The sequence below is a fragment of the Bubalus bubalis genome, chromosome 9, assembly GCF_019923935.1.
Source record: "Bubalus bubalis isolate 160015118507 breed Murrah chromosome 9, NDDB_SH_1, whole genome shotgun sequence".
NCBI classification, from domain to species: Eukaryota; Metazoa; Chordata; class Mammalia; order Artiodactyla; family Bovidae; genus Bubalus; species Bubalus bubalis.
Genome location: NC_059165.1, coordinates 78,144,376 through 78,164,337, shown reverse-complemented (window position 1 = coordinate 78,164,337; position 19,962 = coordinate 78,144,376). Strand labels below are relative to the sequence as shown.

At 36.3% G+C, this 19,962-nt stretch overlaps 1 protein-coding gene across 4 annotated transcripts in view; it reads right to left on the bottom strand.

The window, feature by feature from the left end:
• Positions 1-19,962, bottom strand: part of LOC112586936 (protein FAM170A) — a 466,031-nt gene that overhangs the window by 280,972 nt on the left and 165,097 nt on the right. For all 4 annotated transcript variants that reach the window (XM_044947797.2, XM_044947796.2, XM_044947795.2 and 1 more), the window contains one exon: positions 6,648-6,715. The gene's annotated coding sequence lies outside the window, so the exon portion shown is untranslated. The remainder of the gene's footprint in view (positions 1-6,647; positions 6,716-19,962) is intronic.

Genomic DNA, 19,962 nt, shown 5'->3' with positions numbered 1-19,962 from the left:
CTCCAGTCTTCAATTGAGTTAAGCTCAAACCCTTTCCTCTATGGTAACAGTTTTGAACAAAGCCTTCCCTGCCTGTTTAACTCATGTGATTCAATTTTTCTCTGACAATGCTTTTTCTATTTTATTCCCTTAATTGCCAGAACTCATATATATAATGAATACTCAGCCAACCATAAATTCCTCTATTTCAGAATTAGACAATTTGGGAGGGTCCCATTGATTTTTACAAAGCAGTTAAGAAATTTTGCAAAGTACAAAGCTTCATTATTAACATATTTACTGTTTAACTTTAATAGATATCGTGCAGTTTTATCATTCAAACTGCAATATTTGATTTTTAAGAGCAAGGGCCCTGCTTTACTTTTTTCTCCATCATACTTAATACAATATTGGCTGCATAAAATGTTTCTAAAAAATGTGGTCCTGTTATGTGATTATGGCTATTTGATTCCTAAATTTCTATCCCTGAAAAATAGCTGAAATGTAATTACAAGTAATATTAAATTCAAGGTATTTACTTGTGTTTCAGACAACACAGATGCACAAAGAGTGATGGCGAAAAAAACCCCTACATACCCAATTGTAGAGGAGAGCTAGTTTAATAAATTATAATAACACATATTTAGTGGGATAAACTGCAACATATATGTCAATATATGTGATTGGATAAATGGTTAATTACAGACTTGGGGTAGGAAATACACAAGGTGAGAATGTGTTATCTTATTACTACTGAAAAGGGAAGCATCTAGTCCAAACAGCGTAGAATCCAGCTGAAGGGGCCAAAGATGGAACACATCAAGTAGCCAGATAAAACATTAGTTAATTAATGCAAATAATTCAACACACTAGGACTAAAACAAGCTTTTTAGTTCACAGAAATTTTTCTAAAAAGACAAGGAAAGACAGAAATCCAAAACTCCAACTAATTTTATAAGGAGTAAATAGCACCAACACCTTATTCTTAAAATTGACATGTAAAAGAAAATAATTAAGCATTTATCCAAACTTTCTTGCATAAATTATTCAGTGACCAATTAACTTAGTTTATAAATGAAAATGATTATTTACAGACAAATTCCAATCAATACATGTGCAATGATGAAAATTTTAAAATCATAATATTTAACCACTAATGAGATAATTGATTTAGGCAATATTTATCGATAGATTATGCTAGTACATTATCAGATCAGATCAGATCAGTCTCTCAGTTGTGTCCGACTCGTTGCGACCCCATGAATCGCAGCACACCAGGCCTCCCTGTCCATCACCAACTCCTGGAGTTCACTGAGACTCACGTCCACCAAGTCCGTGATACCATCCAGCCATCTCATCCTCTGTCGTGCCTTTCTCCTCCTGCCCCCAATCTCTCCCAGCATCAGAGTCTTTTCCAATGAGTCAACTCTTCACATGAGGTGGCCAAAGTACTGGAGTTTCAGCTTTAGCATCATTTCTTCCAAAGAAATCCCAGAGCTGATCTCCTTCAGAATGGACTGGTTGGATCTCCTTGCAGTCCAAGGGACTCTCAAGAGTCTTCTCCAACACCACAGTTCAAAAGCATCAATTCTTCAGCACTCAGCCTTCTTCACAGTCCAACTCTCACATCCATACATGACCACAGGAAAAACCATAGCCTTGACTAGACGAACCTTTGTTGGCAAAGAAATGTCTCTGCTTTTGAATATGCTATCTAGGTTGGTCATAACTTTCCTTTCAAGGAGTAAGCGTCTTTTAATTTCATGGCTGCAATCACCATCTCTAGTGATTTTGGAGCCCAGAAAAATAAAGTCTGACACTGTTTCCACTGTTCCCCCATCTATTTCCCATGAAGTGGTGGGACCAGATGCCATGATCTTCGTTTTCTGAATGTTGAGCTTTAAGCCAACTTTTTCACTTTCCACTTTCACTTTCATCAAGAGGCTTATGAGTTCCTCTTCACTTTCTGCCATAAGGGTGGTGTCATCTGCATATCTGAGGTTATTGATATTTCTCCCAGAAATCTTGATTCCAGTTTGTGTTTCTTCCAGTCCAGCATTTCTCATCATGTACTCTGCATATAAGTTAAATAAACAGGGTGACAATATACAGCCTTGACGTACTCCTTTTCCTATTTGGAACCAGTCTGTTGTTCCATGTCCAGTTCTAACTGTTGCTTCCTGACCTGCATACAAATTTCTCAAGAGGCAGATCAGGTGGTCTGGTATTCCCATCTCTTTCAGAATTGTCCACAGTTTATTGTGATCTACACAGTCAAAGGCTTTGGCATAGTCAATAAAGCAGAAATAGATGCTTTTCTGGAATGCTCTTGCTTTTTCCATGATCCAGAGGATGTTGGCAATTTGATCTCTGGTTCCTCTGCCTTTTCTAAAACCAGCTTGAACATCTGGAAGTTCACGGTTCACATATTGCTGAAGCCTGGTTTGGAGAATTTTGAGCATCACTTTACTAGCGTGTGAGATGAGTGCAATTGTGCGGTAGTTTGAGCATTCTTTGGCATTGCCTTTCTTTGGGATTGGAATGAAAACTGACCTTTTCCAGTCCTGTGGCCACTGCTGAGTTTTCCAAATTTGCTGGCATATTGAGCACAGCACTTTCACAGCATCATCTTTCAGGATTGGGAATAGCTCAACTGGAATTCCATCACCTCCACTAGCTTTGTTCATAGTGATGCTTTCTAAGGCCAACTTCACTTCACATTCCAGGATGTCTGGCTCTAGGTCAGTGATCACACCATCGTGATTATCTGGGTTGTGAAGATCTTTTCTGTACAGTTCTTCTGTGTATTCTTGCCATCTCTTCCTAATATCTTCTGCTTCTGTTAGGTCCATACCATTTCTGTCCTTTATCGAGCTCATCTTTGCATGAAATGTTCCTTTGGTATCTCTGATTTCTTGAAGAGATCCCTAGTCTTTCCCATTGTGTTGTTTTCCTCTATTTTTTGGCATTGATCACTGAAGAAGGCTTTCTTATCTCTTCTTGCTATCTTTGGAACTCTGCATTCAGATTTTTATATCTTTCCTTTTCTCCTTTGCTTTTCGCTTCTCTTCTTTTCACAGCTATTTGTAAGGCCTCCCCAGACAGCCATTTTGCTTTTTTGCATTTCTTTTCTATGGGAATGGTCTTGATCCCTGTCTCCTGTACAATGTCACGAACCTCGCTCCATAGTTCATCAGGCATTATACCAATAGATAAAATGTTAGTTGAGATCAAGACACCACCAATTGAACCCAATGATGATTCTCAGCCTCTCTAAGTTATAACAAGCAGATATCGCACACTGGATGACTACACATAACATGAGTTAAATACACCACCACTTAAGTCTTTTGCCACAAAGAAATGTCTAACCTAAATGTAGTTAAGACTATAGCTGAATTATATTGCAAAAAATACAAAGGACCATTTTCTTTACTGAATCAATGGCATTATAAAATTTGGCATATATAAAAAAATGGCATATATAAAAATTGACAGCAGAAATTGCTCTATTTGAGGGACATAATGATAAAATATTATATATGGTCCTTTTAAATATCAATCCAAAATTTAAAAGATAATTTTGATAGGTGTGATAGTTGTACTGTGCTCATATGAGAAAATGTCCCTATATTTTAGAAGTATATACTTTATATATAATACAGATACTGAAGTATATATTAAGATTATACAACGTCTACATTGGCTTCAAAAATATCTCAGCAACAACCGAAAAAGTGAAGGATTCATACCATGACCTCTAAAAGGTAAATTCTTCGGCATCATATGTTGATAAACAATAAACTGAGATTTAAATCCATATCTGTCTGGTTTTGTATCCAACTGTTCTTTGAAATGCTATGCTGGCACTACTCTTTTTACCCCAGGCATAGCCCAAACAGGTCTTATGCACAGATAGAACACAGAGTCAAGTAAGGAAACAAAGAGTTAAAGTCACTTGTTCCAGCTGTTTGTTGATCTGGAAAACTAAGTCACTTCCATTTAAACCCCATTTGCATTACAGATCTCAATAAACTTTTAAAAAATTGCCACCAATTAAGAAATATTATTTAAAGGAGACTGCCAAATTGGCTCCTTTTTATTCTACAGCAATTATACTCATGGGATGATACACAGTTCCTTCAATCCTTCTTTATCTCTGCAGTTGTATTCTACACAGTTATAGATGCTAAGAGAAATGGACAGCAAAAACCCTCGGCTCCCCACAAGGCATCAGACCTGGTTCCCCAAAAGTCCTTTGGAAAACACAGAGCATCTAGGTCACATTTCATTTATCATCATGTTGCTCAAAAGGAAAAAATGGCACCCAGTCCATTTTACATAATCATAAGAGAAAGGATGGATACTGCATGAAAAAGAAATGCTAATTATAGAAAGAAAGCAGGTTGCTTCTACTTATTTCAATGAAGCTGACCACTCTGCCTCACAAAAGCAACTCCTACACCAGATTTCCATGACACAGTCCTTCCACATATCAGTATCCTTTAAAAACTGAGTCTATCAAAATAAAGGCAAGCATCAATCTCTATCCATTAAAAACTAAAATTTAATAAGTGGATGATCTAACGCATATATATGGAATTTAGAAAGATGGTAACAATAACCCTGTGTACGAGACAGCAAAAGAGACACTGATGTATAGATCAGTCTTATGGACTCTGTGGGAGAGGGAGAGGGTGGGAAGATTTGGGAGAATGGCATTGAAACATGTATAATATCATGTATGAAACGAGTTGCCAGTCCAGGTTCGACGCACGATACTGGATGCTTGGGGCTAGTGCACTGGGACGACCCAGAGGGATGGTATGGGGAGGGAGGAGGGAGGAGGGTTCAGGATGGGGAACACATTTATACCTGTGGCAGATTCATTTTGATATTTGGCAAAACTAATAGAATTTTGTAAAGTTTAAAAATAAAATAAAATTTAAAATAAAAAAAAGCAAATGAAATAAAGACTAAAAAAAAGTAAAGCAAAAAAAAAAGAAAATGAATACAAGTTATGTATTCTTAAGCTCTATTACAGAGTTTCTATGATGTGTTCTTGGTCTTTTAAAATAGAATAAGTTCACACCACTTGAAATCCAAATTTTCAATGAGCCTGATATCTTTCACACTGATTGTACCACAAAAAGTGACATTTCCTTAGCAAAGAGCACATTTAGCACACACAACTAATTTCTAACCTATTTGTCTCTAAGCTCTAATTTTTATTTTTTGGCATTGTTAGGTAGAATAGGAAAAAGGAGTCCAGAATGGTGGCAGCTAAAAGACAAAGAGGGGAAAAGCCCACAAAAATAGAATAAAGGGAGGTTGGAGGACCGGAGTAGAACCTCAGGTAAAATAAACAGCCTCTTGGCTAGCCCAATTTACCTAGGGCAGGCTCATGGGGAAGAGAAAAAATATGTAAAAAGAGGAGCCAAAATTGAACTGGAGGCCTCTCTTCTCTTTGTGTCTTTTGGGTCAGCATGCCCTCACGCCTCGAGGATGTTTTTTTCTTTACTTTCTAAATGAAACTAAGTTGTAACACAGAGTCATAACATTGGTCAGTCCAAGGTCTGTCACGCTGGTCCTTCTGAGGGCTGTAACGCTGGTCTGTCCGTCGCTTCAAATTTTTGTTGCAACGAGATAGAACCGAGGAAATTACGAACTCCCCCGACAGCATCACAACATATCCTGAATCCATTCACCTCCTTTGCAACCCTCCTACCAGAATTCCAGTCTCACCATTTTTCACTAGAGCTGTCAAAGTAAATCCCTAAACTACCTACCTGCTTCCAGTCTTACTCTCCTCCAAATCACCTTCCAAAGTAAGATTAGAGTGGTTTTCCAGAAAGCAAAACTGTTCGTAAACTTCTCATTAACCACCAGATATGATGCAAGTGATTTATCATGACATCTATGATCCTTTACGATTCTAGCTTTGCCAACTTTTCAACTTCACATCCTACTCCTCAGCCTGTACTCTGCACTGAAATTATCCAAAATCACTTCTACTTTCTTGAAAAAACTAGGTAGTCTAAAACCTCATAAACTGGCTCCTTTCTACTCAGTTTTTCAGCTTCTCCCAGACATAAACACTGATCTGTTTCCACTGAGCAGTGTCCTGTGGGACTCTCTCCAGATACTATTAAATACATTCTGCTTGTTCTCCTAATTCATTCTGTTAATAAATCCTGCAACAAGTCTTTGATTTTCATCCTACTTTAGCTTCTCTACCCTCTTTCTCCAAACCAGAACCCGCCTTGTTCCCCAATTCTGTCCAAGTTACAGCATGATTTAGGTAAAAGAGAGAGCAAGATTCCCCAAAGAAAACTTTTATTGACAGTTTCAAGAATTTCCACCTCCCACCATCATCATAAGCTACACAAACTCAAAGTCTCAAATTAGGTATCATCTTCTTTGAGAAGTCTTCCTTAATATCTCCCATGGAGCAAAACCTTGATTCTCTCTGCTTCCAAAGCATGGCTTTTATATTTTTATAATTTAGGTATGTATTTTCTTGTCTGTCTTTGCTAGGCTGCAAACACTGAGAGGGCAAAAGCCCTCTTTTATGTCTGATGCCTAGGCAGGGAGTGAAATAAAAGTGGCGTTTTCAAGTATTTCTGGGATTAACTTGAAAAAAAAAATTATGATCACCTTTTACTCACCATTCTCCTTCTTATGCTCTTCACCTCAAGTCTGGTGCTACAAGTGACTTTGGTTCCAACATGAAGAACTATATTTAAAATGAAAAATGAAAAAATATATATATTCAAGAAAACTCTCTGGACTCTGAGAGGAAGTCAGAGATGGGTCAATATTTGTTTCATAAATGACATTAAAGATATTACTTCAGTACTTTCTATCATTATAAAAATACATTAGTATATACAAAGTTTCCCACTCTGTCTCATTTAACAGAAGCTCTCCAAAACATGGGTATTAACAATATGGAAATACACAAAGTATTACCTGTAATGACACACAGCTAACTAGCCTTGGGCGATGAAGCCTTAGAGTATTTTCACAAAGGATGGTTGTTGTTGTTGTTGCATGTACAAACCTCACTTCCTTAGAATATATACACTAGTAATGTGAGAAACTAATATTTACACAGTTGGCAGTTTTTAAATTGCTAGACTCCAGCTGAAGAATGTTTGTCATCTGTGGCCTCTATATATTAGAGCCTGATTCTTTACCAAAAGGAAAACACTTAAGAAACATATTATAGCAGCAGATACTATGGAAACTGAAAGTGTTAAAGGCCTATTAATAATATCTTTACCGCTTTGTTTCTAGTCAATCTATATTCCAAACAGAGCAACATAAAATTTATTAACATGCTGTCAAATAAAGGGTTTAACTTTGAATTCAAACATTGGTTTGAAATTTTGTATAACTAAGAAGACTTTTAAATTTCCAAAAGCCAAGCTAATAGGCTAAAATATTCAAGTTTCCTTAGGTTAAATGATCTCTCCTTTTTATTCACTGATGTGCTTTTTCCATTCTAAGCAAAACTGTTATCTACCTCTTGAACTCTTGGGAAATGGGAGCTGTATACACTCAAATTGACAATAATGGGTTTTGATCTCCTGATGAAACAGGCCAACTGAAAATGTGCTCTGGAAGCAAAACGCTCCCACATGTGAGGATCACCTATATCAGGGTTAGAGAGGTAGGCTGGACCCAGACAGATGGGAGCATTTCTTTTCACTATATATTCCCGATTTTCTTCTGCTCTGATAAACCTGCTCATGCTATTATTTCTACTAGTTCCACTTCTGTGATTCCTGGGTTCTTAAGTCTCATCAGTTCTACAAAAAGCATCACAATGACACATTAATGGGTTTGCCACTTCAACACCCTGGAGTACAAATGTTTCACACTTTCACAGGATTTGTATCTAAATTTAGCAAATATGATTAAAGTACTCATAGTGAAAATTATACTTAAAATACCTCAGGAGAGCTCCACTTTCAGATTATCTTTCAAAAATCTTCTCCCACTCAGAAAGATCACTACTCTTGAGCTGAACAAGAGTAAAGAGATTCTAAGAACCCCATCCCAATATATGTCACTAGTCACATGTGATTACTCAGCATTCAAAATGAGGCAAGTGCCAAAGGCTGAAGTGAAAATTTTCTTGAATATGTTTGACTCAATGAAATAAATTATTAAAATTAATTGTACCACCTCAAGTTTCTGGCCCAGGATATAAGGAGCCTAGAAATCACCAGTCAGTGCCAATAACAGGTAAAAATCTGAAATACTAAAATATCAGTAATTTTCTTAGACTTGTCAGAGATATGAGGTCACAGAACAAACCACTAGCCCCCACTTTGGAGAGACAAACAACAAATACAAAGAATCCTAACCTACTTGAAGGGAAACCCCTGAGCAGTAACCTTTGCAGGAATCAGCACCAGGTAGGAAAATGCTGGATGATCAGCATGGATAAGGCAGAATTAAAAGTTTCAAGAGGGCTAGTCATGGGGAGATGCCCACAGTTTTGTGAGTTTGACCCTCAGGACTAGACCAAGTTCTCACAATGAATATCTGAGAAAAATTCAACAAAATTTGTAAGGCATACTAAAAGGTGAAAAAGCATATGAATCAGAGTCAAGTAAGGCAGGGATGCAGGAATTAACAAACCAGAAACTTTAAAAATGTATTATCAATGCACTCAGCATTTTAGTGGGAAAATTAGTTAATGTTCTAGATATATGATGTAACCAGAGAGATGGGAATTCTAAGATTCAGAAATGTTGGAGATCAAAAACCCAATAGAGCCATGAAGGATACTTTTGAGGTGCTCAATAATAGCTTGGACATGCCTAAGGAGAGAATCTCTGAACTTCTGGATATAAAAATAGAAACTTCTAAAACTGTAAAGCATATTAATCACAGTTTTTTTTTTATATACATTTCTGGTTTAGAATAGCTATTATCAAAAAACACAAGAGATAAAAAATGCTGGAAAGGATGTGGAGAAAAGGGAGTCCTTGTGTACTATTGGGGAGAATGTACATTGGTATAGCCAGTATGGAAAACACTAAAGAGGTTTCCAAACAAATTAAAAATAGAATTACTATATGATCCAGCAATCCTATTTCTGGATAAAAAGGAAATGAAATCACTATCTCAAAGAGATAGTAAACTCCCAAACACCCCCATGTTTGTTGCAATATTATTCAAAATAGTCAAAACATGGCTATCAAGTTAGAAATAGATAGAATAATACATATGCACCATTTATCATTCAGGTATGAAAAAGGAAATTCTGCCATTTGCAACAACATGAATGGAACTTTAGGACATTATTCTAGGTGAAAGAAGTCAGACAAAAACAAGTACTGTATAATATCATTTTATATGTGGAATCCAAAACTGTTAAGTCCATAGAAACAAGGAGTAGTTTGATGGTTACCAGAGACTGGAAGATAGGAGAAATGTGGAGATTTTGGTCAAAACCTACAAATTTCCAATTATAAGATGAATAAGTTCCGAGGATCTAACATACAGCATGATGACTACAGTTAAAAATATTTCATTATATATTTGAAAGTTGACAAGAAAGTAGATCTTAAATTTTCTCCCCCAACACAAGCAAAAGATAATTATGCTAGGTGAGGAAGTTTAATTAGCCTCATTTAGGTAACTATTTCACAATATATGCTTGTATCAAACCATCACATTGTATACCTTAAACTTATAAGATGGTGTATGTTGATTATATCTCAAAGCTGGGGAAGATGTTATATTTAATATTTAAAAATTAAAATGTATGTCCAAGATTTAGTACACTGACAACATAAATCCTGGCAAGAATGTGGAGGAACAAACCTCTCATTACTATTAGTGGGAATGCAAAATTGTACAATCTCTTTGAAAGACCGAGTGTCAACATCTCATATTAAAACTGGATTATCTTACAACAAAACAATAATTTTTGTGCAATTCATTGGAGGAAAGAAATTTTGTCACTCTGTTCTAGATGTCTAGAAGTAACCTGCTTGAAAGCAGAACAGTTTTAGGTATAAACATATATCCATATGATATGTTAGTAGGTTGATTCCCTGGTAGCTCAGACGGTATAGAATCTGCCTGCAGCGCAGGAGACCCGGGTTCAATCCCTGGGTTGAGAAGATGCCCCGGAGAAGGCAATATCTACCCACTCCAGTATTCTTGCCTGGAGAATCCCATGGACAGAGCCTGGTGGGCTACAGCCATGGGGTCACAAAGAGTTAGATATGACTGAATGACCAACACTTAACTTTCACTTCACTGGGTTGATTAATACTCATTAAAATAATGTTTGCTTATTTTAAATTTCAATGTATAAATTGATTGCAATTCACTGCATCTGATAATGATGAAGTAACTTGAAGTAAACACACTTATCAAAAATAAGTAGAAAACAGCAACCAAAGGATTTGAGCAGGTTAGAATTCTGGAAGGAACAAAAGCTCAGTGAAATGAGCTTGGCATAGAAGTGAACTATACTTTTCCCACAGGCATGTGCTGATTCCTAAGTTTCATACAGCAGAGAGGCTAAAAAACCAAGAAGGAAGCAACAACTAGAAGGATTGTAATATGAGGTCAGCCTTCAGCAGCCTCATGAAGTTGGAGAACCAAAAGTTAAGAACTCAGGGCTTCTAATCAACCAGAAATTCTGAGGCCATTATTTCAGAAAAAAAGAAAGTACACTAAGACAAACAAACAGAAACTACTGTGTCGCTAAGGCATTCACTTATTTATAAGCAGCTTCGTGGTCAAGAGGCTAAGAAGGTAAGGAGAATGCTGGTTAAGAAGAGCACTTTGGAAAGTTTCATGGAGCAGGGTTAACACAAATTAGGAATTAGAGTTGGCCAAGAGAGAGTGACTTTGGCATACACCTTAAATTTCCACATAAGACTCTGGAAGTGCTACAGGTTACAAATAAGTAAAGACCTCAGCATGGGCCTACCCCAACAAAAGTCTTGATCCTAATTGCACAAGTTCAATCTCAAACTGAATTACAGTAATTCACTCCTATTCTACCTACATGTCAGGCTTTCCTGGTGGCTCAGTGGTAAATAATCTGCCTACAATGCAGGAGACCCAGGTTAGATCCCAGGGTCAGGAAAATCCCTTGGAGAAGGGAATGGCAACCCACTCCAGTATTCCTGCCTGGAGAATCCCATGGACAGAGGAGCCTGGTGGGATACATACAGTCCATGAGGTCACAAAGAGTCAGACAGAACTGAGCACTAACACACACTACCTACAGGTCAGAAAGCAACTGGAATTCCTTTCTGGTAAGGAATAACACTGTCCGGTGTTTCTAACAATCTGTGCAAACTTTCATAAGCAATGTTTAGTATGCAATCAAAGATTGTGCTGTACTTAGTTGTTCAGTCATGTCTAACTCTTTGTGACCCCATGGAATGTACCTCGCCAGGCTCCTCCATCCATGGTGCTTCTCCAGGCAAGAATACTGGAGTGGGTTGCCATGCCTTCATCCAGGGGATCTTCCCAACCCAGGGATCAAACCCAGGTCTCCTGCATTTCAGGCAGATTCTTTACCATCTGAGCCACCAAGGAAGTCCAATACAAGATTACCAATTATATAAAGTAAAACTCAAATGAATGAAAACACCAAAGGGATAAAATTCCAAAGATTCAAAGGTGATCCAGGTATTAAACCTCTTACACATGAATTTTAAAATAATAGTGATTAATATATTTTAAAAGATTAGAAGACTGAAATTTAATACACAAACTATGTTTACTTTAAATAAGAACCTCATGGAAATTTTTTAAATAAAATATTATATTTAAATATAATATATTTCAAAAATTGCTAATAGGAGATTAAGTACAATAGAAGAGAGGTGACAGAGTAGACAGGTAAATAATAAATATTTAGACTGATGCATGGAGAGTACTGAAGGATGGAACATATATGATATAGCTGATATGCGCTAATAAAAATGACTAGTTGAAGACCCAGTAAGAAAGAAGTTGGGGGCAAGTGAGGAAAAACGAAATAGAGGTATAGGTACAAAAAAGTTTTAAGTAATAAGATATTTAAGTCACAGATGTAAAACTCTCAAGAAACTAGAAGGCTTTCTTCTGTCTCATTATTCTTTGAAATTCTGCATTTGGTTGGTTCTATCTTTCCATTTCTCCTTTGCTTTTTGCTTCTGTTCTTTTCTCAGTTATTCGTAAGGCCTCCTTGGACAACCATTTTGCCTTCTTGCATTGCTTTTTCTTGGGAATGGTTTTGGTCACTGCCTTCTGCACAGTGATATGAACCTCCATCCACAGCTCTTCAGGCACTCTGTCAAATTAATCTCTTGCATCTATTCGCTACTTCCAGTAGAAAAAAAGCAGGGTAAATATAAAGAAAGCAACACCTAGGCACAGCACAGGAAAACTTTTGAAATCCAAATACCAAGAGAGAATCTTAAAAACAACCAGAAAAAAAACTTAAATCCTACTGTCAAAGGAGCAACAAATATGATTGACAAATAAGATTTCTGTTTTTCAACAGAAACAATGGAAGCCAGAGACAATAAAAGACATGTTTTTGTGTTGAAAAGAAAATAATTGTCACCTTAGAAATATATATTTAGCAATATTAAATGGTGAAATAAAGACATTTTCAGGTAAAAAAAAATAGAATTACCACTAACAAATTAAAACTAAAAGAAATATGTAAAAGAGATTTTTAAGCAGAAAGAACTTACTTCAGCTAAAAACAAAACAAAAAAGTGCAGAAAGTAATGAACAGTATACAAAGCACACCCTTGTCTAAAATGATGAAGGTAATGATGATGATATTGGTTTGCGAGTTTAAAGTGTAGAATTATAATTCATGTCAAGAATAACACAAAAGAATAGTGGTTTAGCCACTCCTTTTAGGAGACAAAATGGCATTCTGTATAGGAAGTGGTAAAAGTACTAATTTGTCTTAGATTCTATTAAACCAAGATTTCAAACTGTAATCTCCTAGGTAATCATTAAAGATGAGTTTATTTTACAAAATTAAAAGGCTAATAAAGGACAAAAATGAAATGATTAAAAACAACTTAAACTCTGTATCGACCTAAAGGTAAGAAAAACAAAACAAAACAAAACAAAAAACAGAGCATTAAGGAATTCAGGGGGAAATTTTAGATAGTATATGTAACCCAAATATAAGAGCACTTTATTCACTCAAGGCCAAAGATTTCCAATTATTTGGCAGTCAGTCCCTGCTAAAGTTGAACATAAGGATATTCTATGAACTAGTAATTATTCTCATAGTCATAGCCACATATATCCCACAGAAATGTACATGCACTTTTGTCAAAAGACACACAAGGAAGCTTTATTATTTTCAATAATAATAACATTTTTGCAATAGCTGAAAACTAGAAACAATCCAAATATTCATCAACAATGAAATAAACTGTGTATAAAAATCTATTAAATTAATTACTCTGCTGCAGATAAAATGAACAAACTACTGCTAGAGGAATCACATAGCAAAATTTCATAAATAAAATGCTAACTTAAGCAAGCCAGACACAAAAGAGTACATAATGTACAACTACACTTGCTTCGAAAAAAAGTCAAAACAAAGACATTTAAAATCAGGATAATGGTTAATTTGAAGAGGATGGAGCAGGACTAATGGGTAAAGGTATCAAGAAGTTTCTGGTATGCTGGTAATGCTCTTTGTTGATCTGGATGGTGATCATGTGGGATCTCTTTATGAAAATATAAATGACATATTCTTTTATGAATGATGTTATACTTCAATATATGAATCATCTTTCAATGTAAATAGGTCATGAGAGGCTCTCAATGTAAAACAAATTTCAATATGTGGAATTTTAGAAATTAAACAAAATGAACTTAAAACTTTTAGCCAGTTTGTAAACTTCCTTATTCTTAAAATAGCATTGTCTCACATGTTATCAAAACAAACAAAATTATTCAGGTCTATATTTCCAATATTGATGTTTTCTAACAAAATGCTTGTGTATCTTTCTTTTCATCTATTTCTTTAGCAACTATTCATTACCTTTTCTGTGGGAAACTTCAGCGGCTTCACAGAAAACAAATGTGTAAATAGCATAATAACAATCCATGTTATATGAAATAAAATGAAGAAATTGAAAATTTCAATTTTGATTCAATTGAGGATTTTAAATTATATTTTTTAAATTGAAGAAAGTAGGGAAAACCACTAGACCATTCAGGTATGACCTAAATCAAATCCCTTATGACTATACAGTGGAAATGACAAATAGATTCAAAGGATTAGATCTCATAGACAGAGTGCCTGAAGAACTATGGACTGAGGTTCATGACATTGTACAGGAGGCAGGGATCAAGACCATCCCCAAGAAAAAGAAATGCAAAAAGGCAAAATGGTTGTCTGAGGATGCCTTACAAAGGCCTTCTCTTCTAGCTGTGAATAGAAGAGAAGCAAAAGGCAAAGGAGAAAAGGAAAGATATACCATTTGAATGCAGAGTTTCAAAGAATAGCAAGGAGAGATAAGAAAGCCTTCCACAGTGATCAATGCAACTAAATAAAGGAAAACAATAGAATGGGAAAGACTAGAGATCACTTCAAGATAATTAGCGATACCAAGGAAAAATTTCATGCAAATATGGGCACAATAAAGGAAAGAAATGGTATGGACCTAACAGAAGCAGAAGATATTATGAAGAGGAGGCAAGAATACACAGAACAACTACACAAAAAAGAACTTCATGACCCATATAACCAAGATGGTATGAACACCAACCTAGAGCCAGACATCCTGGAATGAGAAGTCAAGTGGGCCTTAGGAAGCATCACTACAAACAAAGCTAGTAGAAGTGATGGAATCCAGTTGAGCTATTTCAAATCCTAAAAGATATGCTGTGAAAGTGCTACACTCAATAATCCACAAAAGTCAGCAGTGGCCACAGGACTGGAAAAGGTCAGTTTTCATTCCAATCCCAAAGAAGGGTTATGCCAAAGAATGTTCAAACTACCACAAAATTTCACTCATCTCACATGCTAGAAAAGTAATGCTCAAAATTTTCCAGGCCAGGCTTCAACAGTACATGAATGGTGAGCTTCCAGATGTTCAAGCTGGGTTTAGAAAAGGCAGAGGAACCAGAGATCAAATTGCCAACATCTGTTGGATCATCAAAAAGCAAGAGAGTTCCAGAAAAACACCTACTTCTGCTTTATTGATTACACCAAAGCCTTTGACTCTGAAGATCACAACAAACTGTTGGAAATTCTTTAAGACATGGGAATACCAGATCATTACCTGCCTCCTGAGAAATCTGTATGCAGGTCAAGAAGCAACAGTTAAAACCAGACATGGAACAACAGACTGATTCCAAATAGGGAAAGGAGCACGTCAAGGCTGTATATTGTCATCCTGCTTATTTAACTTATATGCAATGTATATCATGCAAAATTCTGGGCTGGATAAATCACAAGCTGGAAGCAAGACTGCTGAGAGAAATAGCAATAAACTCAGATATGCAGATGACACTATTCTTATGGCAGAAAGTGAAGAAGAACTGAAGAGCCTCTCAATGAAAGTAAAAGAGGAGAGTGAAAAACTTGGCTTTATTTTTTTTTAAACTTTACATAATTGTATTAGTTTTGCCAAATATCAAAATGAATCTGCCACAGGTATACATGTGTTCCCCACCCTGAACCCTCCTCCCTCCTCCCTCCCTATACCATCCTTCTGGGTCATCCCAGTGCACTAGCCCCAAGCATCCAGTATCGTGCATCGAACCTGGACTTCTAAGATCGTGGCATCTGGTCCCATCACTTTATGGCAAATAGATGGGGAGACAGTGGAAACAACAACAGACTTGATTTTGGGGGGGGGCTCCAAAATCACTGCAGATGGTGACTGCAGCCATGAAATTAAAAAATGCTTGCTCCTTGGAAGAAAAGCTATGACCAACCTAGATAGCATATTAAAAAGCAGAGACATTACTTTGCTGACAAAGGTCCATCCAATCAAAGCTATGGTTTTTCTAGTAGTCATGTACAGATGTAAGAGTTGGACTATAAAGAAATCTAGCACCGAAGAACTGATGGTTTTGAATTTTGGTGTTGGAAAAGACTCTTGAGAGTCCCTTGAACTGCAAGGAGATCAAACCAATCCATCCTAAAGAAAATCAGTCCTGAATATTCACTGGAAGGACTGATGCTAAAGCAGAAACTCCAATACTTTGGAAACCTGATGTGAAGAACTGACTCATTGGAAAAGACCCTGATGTTGGGAAAGCTTGAATGCATGAGGAGAAGGGGACAACAGAGGATGAGATGGTTGGATGGGATCACCAACTCGATAGACGTGAGTTTGAGTAACCTCCAGGAGTTGGTGATGGAATGGGATGCCTGCCATGCTGCAGTCCATGGGGTTGCAAACTGCTGGGCATGACTGAGCGACTGAACTAAACTGGACTTATATGAAATGGACATGAGAGGAAAATGTGCTTCCAGGTTTTCTGTTCTGCTCCTTTCTGATGCTGTATCAATCATTTCTTCCAAGGATGATACATCCTGTCCATTTAGGAAATTATATTCAAACTGGTTAGCAAATTTTATGTTAGTTGTTATTGAGTTACAGAATAACTTTTTGAGGTATAAAAAAATTGTAAAATTCAAAATTATTTTTTGTTTTTTAAATGAATTTATTGAAATAAATCTATTATGTCTTCCTGCTAATAACATTTGAGAAGGAGAAATAAAACAGAAAACATATGGTGAAGAGTTCACTTGTCAAGAAAACAATCCATAACATTCTTCATGAACTGCTTAGCCATACTTCATCTCAGACTTCATGGGTAGTACACATTTGAGTTCAAGACTAACACCTACATGACTATTTAATAGCAGCCTGCAGGGTCTCCTGAGATGGGATGGAAGAGGTCAGGTTGCATTTCCACTGTACCATCTTTCACAGCGTATGTTAAGTCCAAAATATCCTAGGGAAACATTAAGCCACTTGTTCTACAATTGGAAAAGGGAAAAGGTGTATGCTCCATCTCATAACAATACCCTCTCCAAAGCTCAAGGTCAACTTATAACCCTTGCTAAGTGTTAAAGTACAGCTACATCAGCTTTCAAATCCCCTAAATCACATAATGTGTCTCTTTATAGAGTGGGAAAAGCACTATGGGTCTGTGGAAGAGAAAATGTGCTGGATTGAGACGTAAAATCTATCTGAAATTGATTTGAAACTCTTAGCAAATGATTCCTGAAGTGAAATGAAATCTGGAAAGATGTACTTATGAAAATTTGAGGATTCATTTAGAAAAGAGATTCTGTTATACTTAGAAAAGCACATGCCCTCACATCCTACGCTATACTCTGCAATAGCTTTTACATTTCATATCTAAATGTACTATCTTATTTTCAATAAGTCAATTGAACAACATTGGTTGAGGGTCAGTCTTCTGGCTGTTGTTATCAATTAAGGAGCTGACAAAATCTGCGGATGTTATAAAATAATAAAGGCATTAAAGCACTCTAATATAGTCAATATAGAACATTACAAGGAAATCTTTGTTCAGGTAAATTATAGGCAGGATAAAGAGTATACCCAAAGATCAAAAAATAAAAATGTATCTGTAGTATTTGGGAGATAGTGATACAAAAGCCTGTTGGAAGTGAAAGCTATATGTTTCAGAACTAAGTTATAAAGCATAATGAAACATTAGAGTACAAGGTATGGCAAACCTCGAATGTCAGAATAAGCATTATGAACTGACTCTGCACTCATTTCATTGGACGAGGTTGGCTTCAAAGTATTAAATAGACTAAAAAGAGATGAAAGAAGCCAAAAAATGGATGAGCCAGCTGGAACATTTGTTGAGTTGATTCAGGCGTGTGGTCTAGAATACTATTAATAAAAATGGAGAAAAAGAGACCTGTGGAAAATTTAAGACAAACTGCTTAGCAGCTGAAAGGAAAGACAGGGAGCACAGCCAAATTTACTAACCATGCATAATATAGCCTTCATTTGTGCTCAATATTATGAATATAGTTAATAATATCACAAAGGTGATTTTTAATAGTAATGACTAACTAAAAGCACTTAACTGAAAAGACTAGCTGTGCATGTTCGTGTCTCTATGCATGGACATTTCAAATTACACAGATCAATAGGAAATCTTAATATGGATAGGAAAGCAGAGAAAGGCTTAATGTCTTAATTTCAGTCCTTTCACTGAGATAAATGATTTTTAAAGGCACATACTGAAATTTTAGAATGTTCTTATGACAAAATAATCATAAACAATAACAATATTTATGCTGTCCTTACCATATACCAATAACTATGTTAAACATTTGAATAAATAATTTAATATATTCCTCAAAAAATCCCTTTGGGGTAATATCTATACTTAACTTCATATTATAGGAAACAAAATTGATGCTGAGAGAGTCAAGAAAACTGCCATGGTCATAGAGTTGCTAAGCAGGAGAACCTGAAGAGATAGACATAGGTCTATCTGTTGACAAATTCTGCCCTTAAATATAGGCATTGTCCTAAAGCAATCTTTTATCAACCTTTCACAGCACTCTTTGTAATGTATTATACTGTGCTAAATTGCTTCAGTCGTGCCTGACTCTGAAACGTCCTGGACTATACCTGCCAGGCTCCTCTGTCCATGATATTCTCCAGGCGAGAATACTGGAGTGGGTTGTCATGCACTCCTTCAGGTGATCTTCCAATTTCAGGGACTGAATAATGTCTCTCATGTCTCCTGCACTGGCATATGGGCTCTTTACCGCTAGCACCACCAAGGAACATTTCACAGACCATATGACATGAGTTAAGATACCTGAATATTAAACTTTGGTCTGTTACTACTGGCTCTGTGACTTTGGGCAAGTCAATTAATTCATCTTTATGATTCACAATTTCTCTGTATAAAAAATGAGAAAACTGGGGGACTCAGATTCCCTTAAAAATAACATTATAAGGTTAAGTAATATATAATGTGGTGGTGTTGGAGAAGACTCTTGAGTGTTGGAGAAGACTCTTGAGAGCCCCTTGGACTGCAAGGAGATCCAACCAGTCCATCCTAAAGGAAATCAGTCCTGAATATTCATTGGAAGGACTGATGCTGAAGCTGAAACTCCAATACTTTGGCCATCTGATACGAAGAACTGACTTATTGGAAAAGACCCTGATGCTGGGAAAGATTGAAGGCAGGAGGAGAAGGGGACAACAGAGGATGAGATGGTGGGATGGCATCGCTGATTCAATGGACATGAGTGTGAGTAAGGTTCAGGAATTGGTGATGGACAGGGAGGCCTGGAGTGCTGCAGTCCATGGGGTTGCAAAGACTCAGAAATGACTGAGTGACTGAACTGATATGATTAGATGATATTTATCATATAATTAAGTTTTCAGAACTGCAACAATTTATAATTTTTACTTATTCTGATTTTAGTATTCGATCAATAATAATTCCTCATTTCCATTTACAGTCAGAGAGTTGGGATGCTTGTTGCTTGTTAGCAGCCTTAATTATAATTACTCAGCTTTGTAGTTGTTGATAAATACTTATTTGCTTTTAGAGCACTTTATTTTGCCCTGCTCATTCTGTCTGTTGTATATCGTATTCTGGATAGCACTATACAGAAGAGCTTAGCATCTTTACTCTCAGCATTAATACTCAATCATGAGCTTTCGTTGAAGCTTCTAATATTACAGCAGTAAATCCATTTAGTACATAAACACATTTAGAAAGAACATATTTAGCATGGATTACACTTGCACTCTACAATTAAGATTCAATCCCTTCCAGAAAATTATAACTATGAGAAAACTACATGGTGAGATTGGACAAAGTTAAATTATGGTTTTTAATTTTAAAATCACAGATATGGATACATACACACATATAAAAGATATTTTTGCTTTTCCACATCTGGTAGTAATCTGAGTCACAACTTGCACTTGCTTGAAT